General features: G+C 43.3%; 1 long non-coding RNA gene and 1 pseudogene across 2 annotated transcripts in view; one reads left to right on the top strand and one right to left on the bottom strand.

Moving 5' to 3' along the window:
- LOC308303313 overlaps positions 1-21,343 on the bottom strand; it is a 468,570-nt gene that overhangs the window by 180,710 nt on the left and 266,517 nt on the right. The window lies entirely within an intron of this gene.
- LOC308303834 (methionine-R-sulfoxide reductase B1-A-like) lies at positions 10,805-14,347 on the top strand (annotated as a pseudogene). The gene is made up of 4 exons: positions 10,805-10,859; positions 11,103-11,245; positions 12,440-12,572; positions 14,328-14,347. The product of its transcript is annotated as a methionine-R-sulfoxide reductase B1-A-like (transcript).

The following is a 21,343-nucleotide window of genomic DNA, read 5'->3' as shown; positions in this document are numbered from 1 at the left end:
AATCTATGAAAAGGTTGAGGGGGTCATCTCTCTCTCAACTAAGGGGTCCTTGGCCTGAAAACGTTGAAGACCCCTGCTCTACTACATCTCAGAGGCAAATATTGTACTTTTACTCCACTACAATTAGGCCTATTTGAAAACTTTAGTCACTAGTTACTTTGTATGTAGATATTAATGGTTATACTATAAAACATACATTAATCCACTTTAGCCCCATTTTATACCTACACGCATTTCCAAACCATGCCCCGTCCCCAATTTGCATGAGTCGAATAAGCTCCTCCCCTTCATTTACATACGGCCGTCTGCATTTTTTACGCGCTGGGAAACACACCTTAACGCCCTCATTAGCATAATGTATGCGTGCATAATGTATGCGAACCACGCCCACACGCTTTTCCAAACCACGCCCCGCCCCCAATTTGCATGAGTCGAATAAGCTCCTCCCCTTCATTTACATACGGCCGCCTGCATTTTTTACGCGCTGAGAAACGCCACTTAACAGCCTCATTAGCATAATTTATGCGAACCACGCCCACACGCATTCCCAGACCATGCCCCGCCCCCAATTTGCATGAGTCGACTAAGCTCCTCCCCTTCATTTACATACGGTCATCTGCATTTTTTATGCGCTGGGAAACACACCTTAACGCCCTCATTAGCATAATGTATGCGTGCATAATGTATGCGAACCACGCCCACACGCATTTCCAAACCACGCCCCGCCCCCAATTTGCATATGTCGACTAAGCTCCTCCCCTTCATTTACATACGGCCGTCTGCATTTTTTACGCGCTGGGAAACGCCACTTAACAGCCTCATTAGCATAATTTATGCGGACCACACCCACACGCATTTCCAAACCATGCACCGCCCCCATTTTTTTAAAGTCGACTAAGCTCCTCCCCTTCATTTACATACGGCCGTCTGCATTTTTTACGCGCTGGGAAACCTACCTTAACGCCCTCATTAGCATAATGTATGCGTGCATAATGTATGCGAACCACGCCCAAACGCATTTCCAAACCACGCCCCGCCCCCAATTTGCATATGTCGACTAAGCTCCTCCCCTTCATTTACATACGGCCGTCTGCATTTTTTACGCGCTGGGAAACGCCACTTAACAGCCTCATTAGCATAATTTATGCGGACCACACCCACACGCATTTCCAAACCATGCACCGCCCCCATTTTTTTAAAGTCGACTAAGCTCCTCCCCTTCATTTACATACGGCCGTCTGCATTTTTTACGTGCTGGGAAACCTACCTTAACGCCCTCATTAGCATAATGTATGCGAGCATAATGTATGCGCACCACGCCCACACGCATTTCCAAACCATGCCCCGCCCCCAATTTGCATGAGTCGAATAAGCTCCTCCCCTTCATTTACATACGGCCGTCTGCATTTTTTACGCGCTGGGAAACCTACCTTAACGCCCTCATTAGCATAATGTATGCGAGCATAATGTATGCGCACCACGCCCACACGCATTTCCAAACCATGCCCCGCCCCCAATTTGCATATGTCAACTAAGCTCCTCCCCTTCATTTACATACGGCCACCTGCATTTTTTACGCGCTGGGAAACGCCACTTAACAGCCTCATTAGCATAATTTATGCGGACCACGCCCACACGCATTTCCAAACCATGCCCCGCCCCCAATTTGCATGAGTCGAATAAGCTCCTCCCCTTCATTTACATACGGCCGTCTGCATTTTTTACGCGCTGGGAAACACACCTTAACGCCCTCATTAGCATAATGTATGCGTGCATAATGTATGCGAACCACGCCCACACGCATTTCCAAACCACGCCCCGCCCCCAATTTGCATATGTCGACTAAGCTCCTCCCCTTCATTTACATACGGCCGTCTGCATTTTTTACGCGCTGGGAAACGCCACTTAACAGCCTCATTAGCATAATTTATGCGGACCACACCCACACGCATTTCCAAACCATGCACCGCCCCCATTTTTTTAAAGTCGACTAAGCTCCTCCCCTTCATTTACATACGGCCGTCTGCATTTTTTACGCGCTGGGAAACCTACCTTAACGCCCTCATTAGCATAATGTATGCGTGCATAATGTATGCGAACCACGCCCACACGCATTTCCAAACCACGCCCCGCCCCCAATTTGCATATGTCGACTAAGCTCCTCCCCTTCATTTACATACGGCCGTCTGCATTTTTTACGCGCTGGGAAACGCCACTTAACAGCCTCATTAGCATAATTTATGCGGACCACACCCACACGCATTTCCAAACCATGCACCGCCCCCATTTTTTTAAAGTCGACTAAGCTCCTCCCCTTCATTTACATACGGCCGTCTGCATTTTTTACGCGCTGGGAAACCTACCTTAACGCCCTCATTAGCATAATGTATGCGTGCATAATGTATGCGAACCACGCCCACACGCATTTCCAAACCACGCCCCGCCCCCAATTTGCATATGTCGACTAAGCTCCTCCCCTTCATTTACATACGGCCGTCTGCATTTTTTACGCGCTGGGAAACGCCACTTAACAGCCTCATTAGCATAATTTATGCGGACCACACCCACACGCATTTCCAAACCATGCACCGCCCCCATTTTTTTAAAGTCGACTAAGCTCCTCCCCTTCATTTACATACGGCCGTCTGCATTTTTTACGTGCTGGGAAACCTACCTTAACGCCCTCATTAGCATAATGTATGCGAGCATAATGTAAGCGCACCACGCCCACACGCATTTCCAAACCACGCCCCGCCCCCAATTTGCATATGTCGACTAAGCTCCTCCCCTTCATTTACATACGGCCGTCTGCATTTTTTACGCGCTGGGAAACCTACCTTAACGCCCTCATTAGCATAATGTATGCGAGCATAATGTATGCGCACCACGCCCACACGCATTTCCAAACCACGCCCCGCCCCCAATTTGCATATGTCGACTAAGCTCCTCCCCTTCATTTACATACGGCCACCTGCATTTTTTACGCGCTGGGAAACGCCACTTAACAGCCTCATTAGCATAATTTATGCGGACCACGCCCACACGCATTTCCAAACCATGCCCCGCCCCCAATTTGCATGAGTCGAATAAGCTCCTCCCCTTCATTTACATACGGCCGTCTGCATTTTTTACGCGCTGGGAAACACACCTTAACGCCCTCATTAGCATAATGTATGCGTGCATAATGTATGCGAACCACGCCCACACGCATTTCCAAACCACGCCCCGCCCCCAATTTGCATATGTCGACTAAGCTCCTCCCCTTCATTTACATACGGCCGTCTGCATTTTTTACGCGCTGGGAAACCTACCTTAACGCCCTCATTAGCATAATGTATGCGTGCATAATGTATGCGAACCACGCCCACACGCATTTCCAAACCACGCCCCGCCCCCAATTTGCATATGTCGACTAAGCTCCTCCCCTTCATTTACATACGGCCGTCTGCATTTTTTACGCGCTGGGAAACGCCACTTAACAGCCTCATTAGCATAATTTATGCGGACCACACCCACACGCATTTCCAAACCATGCACCGCCCCCATTTTTTTAAAGTCGACTAAGCTCCTCCCCTTCATTTACATACGGCCGTCTGCATTTTTTACGCGCTGGGAAACCTACCTTAACGCCCTCATTAGCATAATGTATGCGAGCATAATGTATGCGCACCACGCCCACACGCATTTCCAAACCATGCCCCGCCCCCAATTTGCATGAGTCGAATAAGCTCCTCCCCTTCATTTACATACGGCCGTCTGCATTTTTTACGCGCTGGGAAACACACCTTAACGCCCTCATTAGCATAATGTATGCGTGCATAATGTATGCGAACCACGCCCACACGCATTTCCAAACCACGCCCCGCCCCCAATTTGCATATGTCGACTAAGCTCCTCCCCTTCATTTACATACGGCCGTCTGCATTTTTTACGCGCTGGGAAACGCCACTTAACAGCCTCATTAGCATAATTAATGCGAACCACACCCACACGCATTTCCAAACCATGCCCGCCCCAATTTGCATACGTCCACTAAGCTCCTCCCCTTCATTTACATACGGTCGTCTGCTTTTTTTACGCGCTGCAAAACCTGCCTTAACGCCCTCATTAGCATAATGTATGCGAGCATAATGTATGCGCACCACGCCCACACGTATTTCCAAAAATGCCCCGCCCCCAATTTGCATACGTCCACTAAGCTCCTCCCCTTCATTTACATACGGTCGTCTGCATTTGTCTGTCATTAAGTTAGATTCCTCCCACTCATTAAGTTAGACTCCTCCCTCTTGTTGAAACCACGCCCACTCATTAATAGCAGATCTACAAGCTCACCGCGACGCGTTGTGAGCTTGTAGATCATTACGTTACGCCCACTCATTAAGTTAGACTCCTCCTCTTGTTGAAACCACGCCCACTCATTAAGTTAGACTCCTCCCACTCATTAAGTTTGACTCCACCCCTTGTATTTGCGTGTAATTACACGTCAGTGCGGTGACGAGAACGCTTGTCATGCGGCCTCATTTACATAATTAATGCAGACCACGCCCCCAACCTCATTGACATAATTAATGCAGACCACGCCCCCAATTTGAATAATTAGGCTAATTAGCCCCGCCCCCCCCTGCATTCGCGTGTAACTGCATTCGCGTGTAATTAGCAACAAATGCAAGTTGTGCAGTCTCATTTACATAATTGATGCAGACCACGCCCCAACCTCATTTACATAATTGATGCAGACCACGCCCCCAATTTGAATAATTAGGCTAATTAGCCCCGCCCCCCTGCATTTGCGTGTAATTAGCAACAAATGCAAGTTGTGCAGTCTCATTTACATAATTGATGCAGACCACGCCCCAACCTCATTTACATAATTGATGCAGACCGCGCCCCCAATTTGAATAATTAGGCTAATTAGCCCCGCCCCCCTGCATTCGCGTGTAATTAGCAACAAGAAGCGCGCGTCAAATGCATGTTGTGCAGTCTCATTTACATAATTGATGCAGATCACGCCCCTCATTAACATAATTAATGCAAACCACGCCCCCAACCTCATTAGCATAATTAATGCAGCCTCATATACATGATAATCAGGCTCGCCGCCCCGCACGCGATGACACCCTCGGGGACCGCTATTTATTTATTTATTTATTTATTTATTTATTTATTTATTTATTTATTTATTTATTTATTTATTTATTTATTTATTTATTTATTTATTTATTTATGAAGAAAGAAAGAAAGAAAGAAAGAAAGAAAGAAAGAAAGAAAGAAAAGAAAAGGTTGCACGCTATTTATTTAGGAAGGAAGGAAGGAAGGAAGGAAGGAAGGAAGGAAGGAAGGAAGGAAGAAAGAAAGAAAGAAAGAAAGAAAGAAAGAAAGAAAGAAAGAAAGAAAGAAAGAAAGAAAGAAAGAAAGAAAGAAAGAAAGAAAGAAAGAAAGAAAGAAAGAAAGAAAGAAAGAAAGAAAGAAAGAAAGAAAGAAAGGTTGCACGCTATTTAATTATTTATTTATTTATTTATTGAAGGAAGGAAGGAAGGAAGAAAGGAAGGAAGAAAGATGTACGCTATTTGTTTATATATATATATTTATTTAGCCGATAGGCAGACGCCTGGGGGGGGGGGGGGGGGGGGGGGGGGCGGAGACCCGATTCCGGATAAGCGGTTGAAGATGGATGGATGGATGGATGGATGGATGGATGGATGGATGGATGGAAGGAAACATAGTCGGGAGGGAAATAAATAAATAAATAAATAAATAAATGAATAAATAAATAAATAAATAAATAAATAAATAAATAAATAAATAGTCAGTCTCGACAGGGGCCTCATATAATAATAATAATTAATGAAATAAATAAAGCTCCTTTTAGTTGACCTTGTACCAGTGAGCCCAGCCAGTGCAGGGGGCGGGGCCATAATTAATTAATTAATTATTTAAAGAATCAGTAGCCTACGCAGTCGGGGGAAAGTTAGTTGCCGGGGCCAATGTGTCCTTTCGGCCTGGTGCAGACAGGGAAATAATTAATTCATTCATTCATTAATTAAATAAATACAGCCAAGGAGTGTGTGTGTGTGTGTGTGTGTGTGTGTGTGTGTGTGTGTGTGTGTGTGTGTGCAACGTTTGGCATGGATAAATAAATAATTAAACCAGTAAGACTCCCTAATATATACTGCGTGGCGATTTGCGTGATTTTAGGGCAAAATCTGTAGGAGTAGTGTCCAGAATGGGTTTCGCCTCATGGTGGCGCTAGAAGAGGAGGAGAGAATCGATGGGTGGAGGGCAAGGACTGTCTGTGCAAAATTTGGCACGGATCGGCCAGCGGTTGCAGAGATAGGTTGCAGAGATATGAGCAGTGCAAAAGTGTGACGGACATACAGACAGCTGGTCGAGGTTTCGATAGTAACTGCGACCTGACGGTCGCAATCATTCATTTGTCAGCCTCGACAGTGGCGGCGCCCAAGACAGCTGATCCACAAGCTCACATATGCAGCCTTGTAGATCGGCTGTTTTTATTGTTTTATTTTTTAAATTGTTTCCCCTGCATAGTGCTTTGTTCTATCCGTCATTCAATGTTATATGAGATACTTCAATGGTTTCCTGTGGAAATAAGCTTAGTCTTTTCTAGGATCTCCTTTTAGTTGACCTTGTACCAGTGAACTGTACTGTCAATGACACTGTATACCTATGACAGTCCTATATCAATAATTAGTTCATTCATGAATGACTTCCCAGTGGAAATAAGCCAACAACATTACTGGGATCTCCTTTTAGTTGGGCTTGTACCAAATCATGTTTATTACGTATCTATCTATCTCTCTCTCTCTATCTTCCTATCAATTAGTCACATGCATTCACATTGCACTGAATGCACGCACGCACAGGTCAGCTCAGCTTAGCAGCTGGCTTTTTTTTTCTTTTTTTTTTTCTCAGAGCTCCAGACTCAGACACCGAGGTCTCGGAGGGCACCCAAGCCGGACTGCGTGCTCTGGCTGCGGCCGCGAAGCGGCCGCGGCCCCCCCCAACCCCCTGGAGCCAGCTAGAGTCTGGTGAAATAAAACCTATCTCCCTTAATTGACACTAGCTGCCATGGCAGCTACGCTAGAAAACCCAAACCACGTAACCAATCAAGCCAGCCATGGCCCCCCAGCCCATGGGATACATTCTCCTGGCAGCCGGTTGGCTCTCCCCAATCACCTGACAAGGAAGTGTTCTCTCTCCTTCTCTGTTTACCTAGGAGCAGACCATAGGGAGCAGACGCATGAGTTGAGTGTTGCTTCAAACTATGTCAAGGGATGTATATATATAGATGTCACATTGCTCTGTTCAATTGCTCTTTAAACAACTTGGGACAACATGAGACGACGCTGTGTACATTTGGACACAAGACGTGGGTCAACGTGCCTCGTGAGGAGAGGAGAGGAGAGGAGGTGATGCACCATGGTGTCATGAACTTCAAACAGAAGCAGCGTGAGGAACAGGCAGAACCAGACTGAGGGTGAGAGGAATGAAAATAATGCTGTAATGTTTTGTCACAAAGATTGTATTTAGTTATAATATTCTAAATTAACTAAGCCAGTGGTTCTCAACCCTTTTACACCAAGTACCACCTGAGAGAAGAAAAAAAATAGCAGATATACAAGCTCACAGCGCGGCACCGAGTGCCGCGCTGCGAGCTTGTAGATCTGCTATTTTTGAAAAATCGTGAAAATGTGTGCAAGAAACCTATGTCAAGGACCCCCAAGATGATATGTATTTGGCCACGGAACCCCATCTCAAAATATTGAGTTCCAGGGACCCCCCAGAAGCAAAATTTGAGTTAGAAATGTTCGCTTAACCCTTAAGTTCTGTTCAGATTCACTACACCTTCGTTCTGTTCGGGTCATTTTGACCCAGGGGATATTTGGTTTAAAAAAAAAAACACTAATATAAATTTTAACTTAACAAATCATCATGATACATTGACTTTGACTCAATACCAAACAATTCATATGATATATATGGTAAATGTTTGCATTTCTGCTTTGTTATATCACATTAAACACTGAACGAGCTAGGCGTTTTTACTGATTTAGCTGGAATTCATGTAAAAAACTACTTTATTTAATACTGGGCAATATTTCTCATGCTTATAGGAAAAAATGAAAATCAGACAGGGGGGCTTCGGAAGGGGGGTGTTAGAATGGGGCGGGGGGGGGGGGGGGGGGGCTGTGTGTCTCTGTTTTGGCACAATACTGTGTATTTCTGTGCATAATTATGTGCTTCCGGGTCAAAATGACCCGAACAGCACTTAAGGTTCAAAAAATATGAGGGGGGTGTTACAGTAGCATGGTGTAGAGCAAAAATATTTTTTTTACACGTTCATCTCAGAAGAATCTTTAAGGCCAGTGAGTTTCAGGTGGAAAAAATGTAAACTTCTACCTTTTTTTTTTCAAATGAAAATGTAAAACGGGTCAAAATGACCCGAACAGAACTTAAGGGTTAAAAAATACATATATTCAAAGATTTTCACACATTTTCACAACTTATTAAAATAGCAGATCTACAAGCTCGCAGCGCGGCACTCGGTGCCGCGCTGTGAGCTTGTATATCTGCTATTTTTCAATAGCTAAAGTATAAAATAATTAAGGCCCCTCCACCACCTTGGGCCCTAGTACCTCAGTCCCACTTTCCTACCCCTTGTGACGCCCCTGTGGACAGGCACGTGCACACATAGACATCAAAGGGCCCCTGCCCTTTTACCCATCTGTAAAAAGTGGCCCTCTCCAGACCATGAATGCAGTTTTCACTTTGGTGAAAGAAATGCAAATGCCCTCCCTTTCCATGGCATACCTGAAGGCAGCATTCAAGAGAATTGCCTTTTCCAAACTCTCATGAACTTGAATGCAGCATCTTATGTTGAAAGAATAGCCCTCTCTGTGAAATCCATGCTGTACCCCACATTGCCTTTTTTATGCTTAGTTCAGTGTGGTATCAAGTACTGAAAATAGCCGACCTCCAAGCTCACAACGTGAGCTGCGACGTGTTGTGGGCTTGGAGGTCTGCTATTTTCAATATTTTCACCAAAAGGCCCTTTTAGATATTTCAGCCCCTGCCTCTCTAACATTCTCTGCACGTCCCTGGAGATGGACAATACAACAATGTCTTTACCATTTGGCCTTGCTATGCACTATGTGTTACCATGTTCCATTAGTTGACATTTAAAACATGAAAGATTATCAGGGATGACACCTGAAAACTGGTAAATAAATGTCTTACTGTTTGTCTGTATCTGCTCTCAGAGTTGTACTAGTTTAAGTCCTCTAGGTAATGATAATGTTCCATGATCATATTACTAAGTGTCTTTTTTTATGTTACACACTAGAAGTACAATTTTAGTTGCTACCACCAAATAATACAAATAAAAACAAATACTTTAATATAATTCAATTATCTATGTCTATGAATTCACAAAACCTTCTGTGTATCTGTGTGACCTGAGTATAACTTCAATCGAGAACCATCTCACCACTGTACTGTATGGTGTGTGTCTGTGTCTGTCTGTCTGTCTGTCTGTCTGTCTGTCTGTCTGTCTGTCTGTCTGTCTGTCTGTCTGTCTGTCTGTCTGTCTGTCTGTGTGGTCTGTGAAGGATGCACTGAATCAGATCTCTGTGAAATGAGATAAGAGAAAGGTCAAGGAAAACGTTATTATCAGGGAAATTCAGGTGGTCAAGGTGCATTAAGTGCACAAAACAATCATAAATAGATATATTACACCGAAGGTACTCAAAAATAACCATAAAGTACCAACACTTACACACCCCCAGTTGGATTATGAGTTATTGATTCATAACGGGTCTGTCCCAGCAGGGGGAGCCAACCTCACTTAATGTAGCTTAAAGCATAATTCATTCTGGCACTCTCACATACATTCTCCTTTCATTCATACATTTTCATTCTTCTGCACTTAGGCCTACACACTCTCTTTTTAGATAGGCGAGGCCTACACATATTTCATTCTCACTTGACACTTAGTAGGCTACATTAGAGTTCTCAACAGGCCTGAAAATTAAGGCCCGGCCCTAACTGGGCCCTAACTGGGCAGGCCCGAGGCCCTACCCGGCCCTACTAGTTAGCATACATTTTAGGCCCTACCCGGCCCCAAAATGTTGGTCAGGTTCGGGTATCAGGGGTATGGTCGGGTTCGGGCAGAATTTGAGAACTCTAGGCTACATATATTCTCCTCTGACAAACGTTTTAATTCTGACATACACATCTAGCTCTGGTCCATTATGATAGTAGGCCTACTGTGTCCAAAGTACTGTGTTCTATCCATCTGTCCTTCAATGTTATTTGAGATACACAAAGTGGTTCCTGTGTAAATAAGCCGAAAAGCTTACTAGGATCTCCTTTTAGATGACCTTGTACCAGTGATTTGCGCTGTCATGAAACTGTACTTTTCCCTATGCAACCTTCTAATAAATTCTTCAATCAATCAATCAATCAATCAATCAATCAATCAATCAATCCAGAGCTAACATCCATTCTCCTTTCACATATATACATACATACATACATACATACATACATACATACTGTGTAGTGTGTACATACAATCTCATGGTGGAGGCGGGGCTATGTTGATGACGGAAATCTTAGCAGTGGGCGGGGAATGGATTATGCTGCTGCTGCTCTGTGCTCTCACGTGTGTGGATTCTCCTCCTCGTCCTCGCAGACCATTTGATAGACATGTGAACCTGATCAAACACAAACAAACACTGACAAGAGAGACTGATCAGCGATCACGTCACGACACTAGCTGCACAAAATGTCTTTTTGTCGATTTTTCGGTGGCGAGATCTACAAGGATCATTTTAAAACAGGCGAGTACTCAGATGGTTTGATGATGTAACAGCCATGCACGGGGATAGGATTAATTTATTTCGCTTATTTATATTTAATTAGGTCAGTTAATAGTCTATAGGCCTATATGTTTGTGCTTTTAACTGAAAATAACTTTTAACTGAAAATAACGTTTAACGCGATTTATGCCAGTGAAGGGGGAAAGCCTTGCCCACGCTGTTTCTGTGAGTTTTAATCAGGTATTAACGTCGCTGTATGTCCAGGTATCTATGTGTGTTCCCAGTGTGACCACCCGCTGTTCTCCAGTCGGTCCAAGTATGCCCACTCCTCCCCCTGGCCTGCCTTCACCGACACCATCAGAGAGGACAGTGTCACCAAGCTAATGGAGTCACTCACTGCTTACAAGGTGAGACATCAGTCCCCATAATGCACACACAGGGTAGCTAGCTGATTTAAGTTTGGCAAAAATGGATTTACAGTAGGTGATGCTCACATGCTCACACAGTGTGTGAATGATGTGTGCAGTGCCTTGCTCCAGGGGCGTCAATTGGGTATGGCAGGGGTATGCAGCTGCCATACCCATGTTTACCCATTGTGAAAATAGCCGATCTACATGCTCACAACGCCTCGGAGCATGTAGATCTGCTATTTTCACAATAGAACCGTGTTATATAAAATGTAATGCCTCTTTTCCACGAGGACTCCCATCTTTGCCATACCCTAGCCTTTGCTGAACTGGCGCCACTGCCTTGCTCATGGACACTTCTGCAAAGATGACACTAGGTAGGCCTAAGTATCTTCTAGTGTCATATACCTCACTGTTTCCCAAAACATTGGTCGGGACCGATTTTTGGGTCACAAACACATTTTTTATGGGTCATTTGTTTCCTACATTTAGTTTTTTAATTATAATTTCAAAAAATATTCTAAAAAAAAAAGCTATTTCGTTCATAAATTTAAACTATTGACACATAGGCCTATTTACAAATTAAAGAAAACAACAGCAAACTAAATACAACATTAGAGGCATACGGCAATGGCCAGTGCATATACTTGAATAATTGAACTTACAAGGTACAGTAATTATCATAATACATTGCTCATTGCACTTAACACATGTGATGGGACGTCTGTCACGACTCACACAGTTAACAGTGTACATGTAAATCATTATCCATTAGTACTGATTATTTTCAAAAGGTTTCAAAAATAGTGGAAATGGCAGATCTACAAGCTCACAACGCGTTGCATGCGTTGTGAGCTCGTAGATCGGCTATTTCCACTATGTTCTTTTTGGAGTATAAAGTTGTCAAATATGCCTGTCATTTCTTTATATATTTAGGTTACGTGTCATGTCTGCCATGTGCAACTTCAAAGCCTACAAGCCAAACAGGAATGTAATTGTCAGCTAACTAAATCGTTGCGATTAACTAAATCGTTAATCGCAGTTATTTGAGTGACAATTAATCATCATGTAAGATGTCATTATGGTGACAGCCCTAATTTCTTCAGCTGTGGGAGGAACCTCCTCTGTTGGGATGTGTGCCTTTGTTGCAATACATGATGTTAATTGAATGTATGATCATGTTTATGTCGTCAGGTGCTGTGCGGCAAGTGTGGCAATGGGCTTGGTCATCAGTTTCTAGCCGATGGCCCAGAGGATGGCCTCTCGCGGTTCTGAATATTCAGCCACTCGCTTAAGTTTGTCCCTAATAAAGGTAACCTAATGCAGTGTTTCTCAACCTGTTTTCTGTATGGGCACACTTTTCATGTCCCAAGAATCCATGGGCACACCAACATAATATGGGGGTGTAAATATCGTCACTGTCGGGAAGAAACCTTGTATCTCCAAGTTTCAAATTTGTATGTTTCTTCGCAAAGTAAAGCCCCAGGCACAGTGGTTGAGAAGCACTGACCTAATGTATCTACCATTCAGAATGACCATAGTAATATGTTAATGTGGTGTACTGTAACTATCCCTTGCGCTACTTAGGTTGAGCCGCAGCATATACATCTTGTATAAATGTTGAAGGAAAAGAGTGTTTGGTGAGATTGAACGTAATGTAATTGGGGTTAGCAAATGGTCAGCCAAAGGGTGGGTATGGACAGTGGTGTCAGTTCAGCAAAAGGTAAGGTATGGCAACATGACTGGTGTCTTGCACACGCGCAAAGGCACGCGTGCAAGACACCAGTCATGTTGCCATGTTGGGGGGTGTGGAGGTAAGATGACGGACTGTAAGCCCACCCAGGGAGTCCTGGGCTGTCCCCATCCCGCCTCATGGATATGAAAAGCTCCATACTTGGGAAGCTGGGCGTATGGGGAAGATGGGCTCCTCAGTGGCGGGGATTCCTGTTTACACTTTACAGTGATTTATAAATGTTAGGCACAGTATATTCTCATGCAGTGGCGTCAGTTCAGTAAAAGCTAGGGTATGGCAAAGATGGGAGTCCTCGTGGAAAACAGGCATTACATTTTGGACAACACGGTTCTATTGTGAAAATAGCAGATCTACATGCGCTGCGAGGCGTTGTGAGCATGTAGATCTGCTATTTTCACAATGTCTGAAAAAAAGAAAAACGACTTTTGTCAGTCACAAGTGTGGAGAATATAATTATAATATCTTGTTAAAGTGACCATTATGTTAAATGTTGCATTTGTAGTTATTTTACTGTAATCTAACAACATAATAACCAGCGCAGATAGACAAAGATACATTCATGGATTTATATTTAAAAGTAACTTTCCCCCCCTGGACCCAGGGTATGGCAGCTGCACACCCCTGCCATACCCAATTGACGCCACTGTTCTCATGTAGCAGACGTTCATATCCACCTGCCGATATGTCCGTGGAAATCAAGATCCATTGAATGGGCAGAGAAAACCAACGATAACAAATGTTATGTCTACTGTTTTGAAAGTCAATCCTGAATACTACCTATATTTTGACCATTTGGTAAATGTAGATGGGACAGTGTTTTTTTTTTCAGGTCTTTCAGTCCGAGTGTATCAAAAAAGCAACTGCGCTAAGGCAGCGGAAGCTTGTGATTGGCTGCGCGGAGGTGGCGAAAGTCAGGTGGACGAAGATACCCCTAAACCTAACCTTAACCATAACCTTAACCTCAGTAAAACTAATGCTGGTGAAATCATAACCTGCCAACACTGGTGAATGCTAACCTGCCGGCACTGGTGAATGCTAACCTGATGAATGTTTACCTGGTCAGACCAACGGGAGGTCGTCTCCACCTTAACCGAGGTGCTTTTTTGATACACTCAGACTGAAAGACCTGCAAAAAAGACTCTCCCAAATGTAGATACTGTATCACTAGACCCATCAGTAGGTGGAGAGAGTCTGGCTATGCTAGGCCAGCTACAGTACATGTTATAGTATTAGATTACCTGTTCTGCATTATTCACACAGAATTAGTAGTTTCCCATAATTTGTAACACATAGTAAATTAATATCTTTCCCTAATTCTCTCTATTCCAGATAAGGGCAACAAGCTGTAACAGGCGAGTTAATGAACCAAACAAAGATGTTTTGTGTCACACCCCAACCCAGTGAACAGAGCCGGTCAGTTGGTGAAGTGGACAGGAGAAAGTTCCCGAGAGGTGCATCCTGTGCACTGATGAATATCTGACCAGCCTAGAAGACGGGTGGGATCATATTTAAATTCAGTATTTTATCTTTGCAAATACTATTATTGAAATGGGTACAAGTTTAACATTCAAAATTGTGTTTAGGATGAAATGTTTTTAATGTTTATTCATTTAGACAGACATTTTATACCAGGGCAACAAGAACCATTATCAGACACAAACAAATGACAAGCAGAATGAACACAGCTGGAGATGTACTTCTTTGCAAGTACAATTTTATTGGCACACCCCAAACAAAACTCAAATTTAAATGATGTGAAGGAGGTAGCACGTTTAATGCCAAAATTCATACGTGGCATTTTAGAATAAATCATGTACAAAATGCCACATCTTACTATCTTTATCTCTCAAGAGATAAAATATTTTCAGTTCATCTTCATGTAAGTGTACAGTACATTTCAGTACCGTACCTACCAATAGATTATTTGCGACCGTAGGTCGCAGATTAGTATGTAAAACGGTCACGGATTGTCCATATGTATGTATGTACTGTATGTATCTCTGTCACGCCTGACACTGTGGTTCTATGGGTTTGCCGCTCTGACAATACGCTCTGGCTTCACTGTGATGTCACACTAACAGAATCCCTTTTATGCACATATATGGAGTTCCCTGTTGTCATCAATAGTGTATCTAACAGGACTTGATGACCATGATGACCCCTGGTACCCATATATGGAGAACCCCTGGTACCCATATATGGAGATCCATGTACTGTATATGGAGATATGCTGTGAGAGCCCAAACATGCTTACTCAGTTATTCGTTACGTGAAAGTCCTATGACATCTGACGTCATACCTTTTTATGCCCATACATGGAGATACCTGTCTGTAAAACCAGCCTATGACATCTGACGTCATACCTTTTTATGCCCATACATGGAGATCCCTGTCTGTAAAACCAGCCACACAGATATGGGCTATCTTGGCCATCTGTCTTGGCCATATATGGATTCTGTTAGTGTGGTATGTGGCCGATGTGGCCTCCATATATGGTTAACTGGTCTAATATACATCACTGACCAGATGGCCAAGAAAGAATTGGCGCGACAAGGGCGACGTCGCATGTCGCTCTGAGGCGTCTTACTAGTTAGTATGCTGTTTGATTTTAGTCATATTTATTTAATTAAGATTGGTTTCCTCAAAAACTAGTCTTAAAGGCCCAGTCTGCCTTTCCAAAACAATGTGATTCTTCCACTCAAGTCTTTCATAATGAATGTTTATTTTGACCAAAATGTGCATTGCTGTTGTACTGTAGATCTGTGCATGTCAGTAGGATGAGCCGTGACGTGTAGAGAGAAAGTGTCTGCCAGTGAAAAAAAGAACGGTCTATTCTATGTTGTTGTAAAACCTTATATGAATGTGGGACTTACAGATGAATCCTAGCTTCCCAATTTTGTGACAGACTTGATAGTAGGGATGGGACGATATGAAAATGTCATATCGCGATTATTGTGACAAAACAAATCGCGATTTACGATATCGCGATAATCAAAATCCATTATCCTGGGGCGGAACTTTTGCCAAAAAATAGCAGATCTACAAGCTCACAACGCGTCAAAGACATTTGATAGAGAGTGAAAAAAGACTGTATCAAGTAGGTATATTATAAGTACCTTTTACCAATTATAGAGGGTTTAAGTGGTACCGGATATGCAGCTTGGCAAATAAAAGGTGAATTGATCCGTCCCATCCCTACTTGATAGTAGAACCTTCGGCACAAAGTGAACATTAGTGAAAATACAACATTCCGCAATTGAAGACCTACAAGTTTAGCTAGTTTCGCTATTTGACATACAATAAAGTATGGTTTAAGTGGTTAAATGTCCCCAAAGGTAAACATGGCCATATTAACTATGCAGTGAAAGTTAAGTTCTTCACATTTATTCCAATAGCAATCTAATGCCATAGATACCGGTTGTGCTGTATATTTACACTGTTTGTCATGTACTGGGAGTTGGTTTAGTGTGACTTTTCTCATGTACGTAGTACACTAGATTTTCTATTCATTATCGTCTCCGCCAGGCCAAAAGGCATGGCCGAGAGTGTTTTTTTTTTTGTAGTAGTAGTAGTGTAGTTTTGTATAGCTCGGTAAACAATTAGATTGACAAAGAAAACAGATATTTAGTTTCTACCTTAGACTTACTTTGCCACTCCTGATACCAAATAAAGGACCAGAAAATCATTTGGCCACTTGAAGGCTCAATCATGACTCCTGAATCATATTTAATTATTCCTGCCTCTCACACACGCACGCACGAGTGTGCACTCATCTAAGTGAAATTAATTATCCAAAAACAACGCAGTGTATTGTGTGTACAACAATTACAAGCAGCCTTAAAAAAAGGGGGTTTAGATGCCGCTCATGACCAGTAGATGGTGCTATCATCCTAGTAGATGAGAGCAGTGTAAGTTTAAACGACATAATCATGTGCATGAAGATATTGTGGTTTTGGTCTCTCGAGTCAATTGTGAGATCAGCCTGCCATTTGATTTGTGGCATCTTACTGTACAACACAAGGTATAATATACCTTTCTGATGTGGTTCAACGTATTAGTAAACCTGCATGGACTTTATGTCGTTCCTATCATTACTTTGGAAGTAGTATTGTGGTATGGATGGTGGGGATGCATTCTGTGTTTATGTTCAATACAGAGATTACAAACTGCATAGCTTACAGATGTCTGGATGTTTCAGGAAACTAGCAGGGGGCCCGGCTGCAAACGATATTCTTTGGGCTCTGGTGGTTGGCACAGGCCCCGAGGCTAGAGGAGTAGCCCGACCGCCAGGCTTGAGACTGAGAGCTATCATTACCAAGGCCGGTCGGTACACACAAAAAGACACACACACACACACACACACACACACACACACACACACACACACACACACACACACACACACACACACACACACACACACACACACAGGGGCGTCACACCAAATTCTGGGCCATGGGTACAAGGATTCACTGTGGGCCCCCCATGAATGTTAACTATCGGTGCTGCGCTGCGAGCTTGCAGATCTGCAATTCTTTTTTTAATTTGGAAAATGTGTGCAAGAAAGAAACCTATGTTTCCATGTCAATGGTGCTCAAACCTTTTCATGTCAGGGACCCCCAAGATGATATGTGTTTGGCCACGGACCCCCATCTCAAAATATTTAGTTCCAGGGACCCCCCCCCCCCCCAAGAAGCAAAAATTGAGTTATGTTTGCTTAAAAAATACATATATTCAAAGATTTGCACACATTTTCACAACTTTTCAAAAATAGCAGATCGTGCCGCACTGTGAGCTTGTATATCTGCTATTTTTCAATAGCTAAAGTTACTAGGGCCACCTTGGCCCTAGTAACCCCCCCCCCCCCCCCTTGTCACGCCCCAGCACACACACACACACACACACACACACACACACACACACACACACACACACACACACACACACACACACACACACACACACACAGCGATACTGTACATAAACACACATTGACAAAGAGAGAGACACACACACACACACACACACACACACACACACACACACACACACACACACACACACACACACACAGCGATACTGTACATAAACACACATTGACAAAGAGAGAGACACACACACACACACACACACACACACACTTTATTTTTTATACACAGAAAAACAAAAAAAGGCATGAACACACTTGTTTGTCACATACAGACACACCATTTTGACTCCCATACAAACAAAGACAACCACCAGTCTTCCCACTTTGTAGATCTTGTCGGTTGGCGTCTCTGACACTATGTGGACATTCTACGTCAGAGTGCCGTACACTTAGCCGCTGATAGCCACACAAACATACACAAAAATCGCGCACATTTCGTAGTCTGTACACTGGTTGGTCTCACCACAGACAAGTTAAGTTTGAAGCGTGTTTTCTTTCAAAATATCACTTCTTGTAGTGTGCTATTATGGGAGTTCATCAAAACATTAGCGTAGATGCGGTCGAACTGACTGGAGCAACAATACGAAGGCCCTACCGTAGAGCACTGCTGTACCAAATTTCTTCTCCAGAGTCCATTCACTTCTTCACATTGCCAACTGTATTCTTTCAGCCTCACTTGCCTCACTGTGGCTTAACGGCCTAACCTTGCACTGAGGTCGTAAGAGCTGAGTAAAGTTTCTTTGCTATTGCAGACACAATATCCTCAGCGGTTCGTGCTTCTCTGGAACAAGAGCAAAAGACACACACACACACACACACACACACACACACACACACACACACACACACACACACACACACACACACTCACACACTCACACAAACATTTTCTTTTAAATGACACACTCAAACAGACACACACTGGCAGAAAACACTTGCACATGCACAGACAATGGCGCTATTGTGAGCTGTAGAACCCCTCCGGCGAATTTCTGCGGCCCCATAGCGACACAATTCCGTAAACGATCGAGTGGTAGCAATCAGAATTGTTTTATTCAATCAGATAATTAAAACACACTGTTCTGTATGAGCAGTGACACCATGTTGGCACGGAGGACCGAGCCTCCAACGTTCAGCTCTAGCCTTCGCAGTGGTTGGCAGTGGCCACGACAGACTTTTATTGACTTCCAGAAGTGGAACGTGTCCAAAATGTAGAGGTCTGTGTACACTGTAATTTCCCTGCCACCTGTGTGACTGACTGACAAGCCAGCCAGCCAGCTAGCTATAGCTGCTGCTGCTGTTCCGCTGTGTGGCTGTGTGCAGTCATCCATTGAATCCAGCTGGGGTCTTTGGTAGAACAATGCTCTCTGTCTCTACATCCCCGTGTCCAGTGAGGCTGGCAAGGTACTCTAGAGGAAGCCCTAAATATTGTTAATAACGTGCTGTTGAAAAGCAGCGTGGTCGGAGAAGGCAAGGATATTGCCATGTATGATGTCAGCCATCCACACATCAATTATAGCCCCATGTTGAGGTCATGGAGGTACCAGACTGGGCCATGTTGTTGACACGACACCTTTTTATGTTTATGTCTTGTTACTTTTTTATTGCACGTTGTTCCTCATTTCTGTCTGTTGTTTTAGTGTTCATAGAAATAGAAAAGACAAACTACAAATGAAAGCCGTAAGTGAACTAATGAGGGAAAACTAATTTGAAAGAAAAAGCAAAAGGAAAACTTAACAAACGCAAATAAAATACTTAATTCTTTACCATTTTTGGTTTGACCACCATTTATGGATCGGCTATCACACACTGTATCCAAATAGGTACTACCAACATACAGTAGGCCTACACTTCTTATAGATCTGATCAAAGAAATCACGCGCACGCGCACGCACACACACACACACACACACACACACACACACACACACACACACACACACACACACACACACACACACACACACACACACATTCAAATGAAGCTAATAGACTTGAATTGACTAGAAATTAATTGCCACTAAACAAACTTTTACATGTTGATTTTGATAATCACGAGTAATAAAAAGGGGGGGGGGGGGGGGTAGGGGGGGGGGGATAGCGACTATTCACTTTCTTGCGTCAGGAATTGACTATGCTTGAGAAGTTCAGCCTTACAATGGCCAAATTAAATAAACTTTAACTTAATATAAGAGGGCTATAATAGAGAAAATATTTCCAGTGGAAATTACAGTAAGAGCATTTAGCCAGTGGCAAGAATTGTTTCAAATTCAAACACACATTTAGTTTGCATGGTACGATAAATTACATTTATTTCAAACCAACGGTGATGTCATGGCTGTATTACATTCTGACACGGGTGCCAAAACGGGTCGAAAAGTTAGAAAGAGTCCAAGGGCCCTGAGCTAACAGGGGCCCTCAGAAATGCCATGTTTTATAGATTATATGATTTAACATAGTGTAGGACGCTGGGATCCGGTATGTAGCCTATGTTGTAATGGGGCCCAGTATTTCAGGCTGCTCCCCTGGTTTCTAACCTTAATTTGAAAGGTCTGAAATCGTCGTCGGCGGGTGGAAACCTTGTATGTCCATAACCGTTCTTTTTATATTTATCATTTGAAAAATGATTTAGACTAGTGAAAATAGCCGATCTACAAGCACACAACGCTGCGGTTTTTGCGTGATTTTTGGGTCAGGTTGGGTGGCTCATTAACTTTTTTTTTATTTTATTTTTTACAAAAATGGTCAACAATGAACAGCAGACTGTGTACAAGGCAAGCACGCTGGATAAACCTAATAAGCACGCACACACATACTTTTAGTTGACCTTGTACCAGTGATTTGTACTGTCATGAAACTGTACCGTTTTGTACGACACTTTTGTATGATGAACTAGAGCTTTAATTTACCAAAAAACATACGCATTTGAAACTTGGAGATACGAGGTTTCTGCCCGACAGTGACGAAATACTGTATACTGCCATATATTACCTACCGTTAAAGCTTTACTATCTGTGTGAGCCTAAACTTCAGGATGTCATATGCTGTGCTTTGGTGGAAAACAGTACAGTATTGTTTCACTCACTGCCACTGTGCGTGTGTGCACACATGCACATGCATGCCCGCATGTGTACAGCATTTAGCATCAAGTCAGATACGCTGGTTATCCACCACTTGTACCAAAATTCAGCTTGATATACTGCAACTGTCACTTGTAACGTTACCCAGAAACCTTTTTCATTCATTCGTCATCTTTTACTGTGGAAAAACCCGCAGCCATATTTCAACAACATCAAAGTCCATCATGCCGTCCCTGCCCATCACAGCAGTGGCGTCAGTTCAGCAAAAGCTAGGGTATGGCAAAGATGGGAGTCCTCATGGAAAATAGGCATTACATTTTGTATAACACGGTTCT

This window comes from Nannobrachium achirus, assembly GCF_963921795.1.
Source record: "Nannobrachium achirus genome assembly, chromosome: 18".
Classification (NCBI taxonomy): Eukaryota; Metazoa; Chordata; class Actinopteri; order Myctophiformes; family Myctophidae; genus Nannobrachium; species Nannobrachium achirus.
Note: the sequence above shows the minus strand (reverse complement) of the source record. Positions and strands in the feature narration are given on the sequence as shown.